The sequence below is a fragment of the Myotis davidii genome, unplaced genomic scaffold, assembly GCF_000327345.1.
Source record: "Myotis davidii unplaced genomic scaffold, ASM32734v1 scaffold98, whole genome shotgun sequence".
Lineage (NCBI taxonomy): Eukaryota > Metazoa > Chordata > Mammalia > Chiroptera > Vespertilionidae > Myotis > Myotis davidii.
Genome location: NW_006294654.1, coordinates 3,253,530 through 3,257,525, shown reverse-complemented (window position 1 = coordinate 3,257,525; position 3,996 = coordinate 3,253,530).

The following is a 3,996-nucleotide window of genomic DNA, read 5'->3' as shown; positions in this document are numbered from 1 at the left end:
GCATATATATATTAGTAAATTTAGAATACATAGCCACATAAATAAAAAACCATGAATTATATCATGATTACTCTGCAAGATAAACAGTATTTTGGAATATATTTATGTAATGTCTGATAACAAACATGAAGCCAAAGATTATATACAATTTTATAGTCTTGCTTTTAAAAATATCTTAAAAATAATGTATTATTGAGAATGCAATGAGCTATGATTTTTAGTAGAAATAATATTTGTAATATAGGTATAGAATATATTTATAGTATTGTAAACATATAATAGTATTTTTAAAGCAGAAAGTTTCAAGCCAAACTGTCCTAAGCATTAAAAATGTCTGTTTCCTCTCATCATTGATGAAGGTCAAGAGATAACTGGTTGACTTTCACTCCATAAAATTGGGCAGAGGGTCACCTTTTCTGAGATAGATGGAGGTGGGGTGACTAAATTAACAAAATCAAGAACTTATCTCAAAGGAAAAAGGGTGTGAGATGATACTGACATTGGGCAACCTGCATTGTCAATCACAGTGACTTTGGATTTTCCTCCTCCTTAATTATGAGTTGAAACCTATTTCACTTAAAATCACTCAGTTCCCTGATTTTAGAATTTACATATTTTTATTTCAATTTTTCAATATTATAAGTAGCACAGCTCTGAACAGTCCTATGGCTAACTCATTGTAAATATCTATGCTTAAATGTACAATTTCAGGATCTATTTATGCAACATGTTAAAACTTTTGATATATATTGAGGCATTGCCAATGGGAAAACCATTGCATTCCCACCAGCAGCACATGAGAATAACTGTTTCTTTTATCTTCAACAGCTTCTATTTTAAAAAGACTATCTTTGTTAGGGATTTTTAAACTACAGAGTATTCCCCAAAATGTATACACACACTTTGAATAATTATAAAGGCAGTGTTTATTAAAATACATTTCACTTCCAAAATTGAGTGTGTATACATTTTTGGGACACCCTGTATATTAAGAAAATCTGTGCTTCTGCAGAACCCTACTTAAGCTAGTGCGGGTTATTTCACAAGCTGGCTTAGGTTCCCAGTGCTTCTTTGATATTGTTGATGTTAAGTTTGTATTGGCCTATTGTTTTCCAAATCCAGTCCATTTTATTTCTCCTTTTTTACCCATGTTGTGCAATGTGTCCTTAGATGTGATTGAGAGCTGAATAGTGAACAAAGTAAACAAAAAACAATAACAACAAAGCAAAATAAATTACTCATGTATGAACATATTTTGGAAAAGTTAAGGAACATATGAATGGATAAATTTTATTATAATGACCCAACCTCTTTTTTTTAACTTTCAACATACCCTTCACCTGTTAAGTGATAATTAGGCTTAAGCCAGTATATATCTTGCTGTGTGTGTGTGTGTGTGTGTGTGTGTGTGTGTGTATGTCATTAAATATTAACTATAAGTGTGTGTATATATATATTTTAAAGTTTCCAGTATTTCTTAGTGTTATGGTCCCTAAGCTAGGTACTGAGTTCATGTAACACCAAGTGCTTTCTACCCTTTGCAGAAGTTAAGACATTTATTTAGGTGTCCCAGTGGTGATGATTTATTTTTATTTCTTTAAAGGTTACCTATTTTAGGAATGGATGACTATGGGAGTGGGGCATTCTATCTCTTCTCAGGCCAATTTACCAGTTCTATGTAAATTTACAATGTTTGTGAGCTTCTCTGCCAAGTATATCATATCATTAAATATAATAGGTCTATACATTTGCAAATGTTGTATTTTGGTTTTATTGTGTAAGACATTGTAATCCATAGCATACAACATTCCCAGAAATCACACCTCTAATGGAAATGTATTGAAAAGCAGTGTTCTTTGCTTATGTGGTTTCCACACATATTACTTCCTTTTCAGAAAGAAACACAAATAGAATCTGCAACTTTAATCTATAAAAATTTTAGAGTCTTTTTTTTGCTTCCTTCCTTCCTTTTCTTTCTTTCTTCATTTTTATTGTCTTCTCTCAATGCTCAGTGAGACCTCAGGTATCCATTTAGCTCCTGCTCTGTAAGACCAATTGGCTGATAGGCTGGGAGGCCCCTGAAAACCTCAGGTAAATTAATAGCAGAGTCGGTGTCTGAGAATTATGCCTGGCTGCTCTTGAAATCCTTCTGAAGCCTGAATTATTTGTATTAAGATAGGCCAGCACTCAGGCACTATGAGTCAATTCTTTGTAACAGTTGCCAATATTTTTATACCTGAGAGAGCAGCTTCATTCTTTATTATTGCTCAGGAATCAATACTCCCATTGCCCTCACAAAATGCTATACAAGCATTATTGGCATTTCACTTGGCAGTGAAGGGTATCAACATCAATCTCGCCAACTGCACACTTCGCTAACCCTGCTCCACTTCTCCTGCATCTATTTGTATTCCATCTGGGCTGTCCATAGCGGCTTGATTTGAATGGGAATCCTTAGCACAACCCTGACACGTTCTGCGATAAGGGAATGGAGAGGCATCATTGAGTCACTCACAGAAACAGCTCATCTCTCCCCACCCTGGTTCATTTTGTGCTTGGAGGTTTTGCAGCATTTAATAAAATACCATTTCCCACCAGCCTGTGGTTTTCTAAAATTGCTATTTCAGAGCTCTTCATTAATAACCAAATGACAGCTCCTGATCCCATCCACTGGAACTTACCATGAATTTTAAAGTAATTTCTGGTGTTTGAGAGTGGCCCTTAAAGTCATATATCTTAAAAAATGAAAACTCATACAAGGAGGTATGATATGCACAAAAGGGTGGGGTGGTAACTGCAGCTGCATTTGTTATGAGTACTAAACACTATGCTGCTCTGGTTGTTGAATAAACTTAGTGAAAATGCTCTTCATTCCACATTAAATTTCCCCTAAACTTGCAATTCTTTGGCAATATCTAAATGCAAACCATAAAAGGGGATTCTTTCATTTATCAGCCTCATGCTGGGCATTATCAATATGTAGCAGATGTTGTTTGACCAAAAGGAATGTCTAGACTGTATAAAGAACTCTTGTAACTCAGCAATAAAAAGAAAAAAGTGACCCACTTAAAAATGGACAATGGTCACAGTGGGATACCACTTCACAACCATTAGGATGACTATTATAAAAAAAAAAACTAGAGGCCCCATGCATGAAATTCGTGCACAGGTAGGGTCCCTAGTGGCTGCCGGCTGCTGGCCAGGGCCTCCCTCCCTTCCCTGGCTGGCCCCACCCAGACCCCCTGGTTGAACTCCCAGAAGAACTCCAGTGGAGGGGACAATTTTCATACTATGCTTTTATTATATAGGATAGAAAATAAGTATTTGAGAGGATGTGGAGAAGTTGGAATTTTTTATGCATTGTTGGTGGGAATGTAAGATGGTGCAGCTCCTGTAGAAGAGAGTTTGGCAGTTCTTCAAAAAGCTAAATATGGAATTACCATATGATCCAGCAATCCCTCTCCTAGATATATAACCAAAAGAACTGAAAGCAGAGACTCAGATGCTTGTACAACATTCTTCATAGCAGCATTATTCACAATAGGCAAAAGGTGGAATCAACCCACTTGTTGGCAAAGTGACTTTGCGCTACTTGTATAATTGCTCTGAGCCTCAGTCTCTTTTTCTGTCAAATGGCATTGATAATGATGATGATGACGTTAGTGATGGTAATGGTGTTGATAATGGTGATGCTAATGGTATTGATAGTGGTTGATAATATGTAGGTGATAGTGACATGATGATGGTGGTGATGACACTTCACAGGATGGTTGTCAATATTAAGATACAGTTAAGAATAAAATGGTTGAGGTTTGTGAGACTATGTAAAACTGCAGTACACGATAGTTCTTTATTTTAAATCAGAATATTTATATGCTTCTTATCAAGAGCTGTGTTAAAGAGGCTAATATTTACCTCAGAAAATAGATAAATATTTAAAAATTACATGTTTTGTGTTTGTGGTCATGTATATGTGTGAACCTAAATGATGAAAGC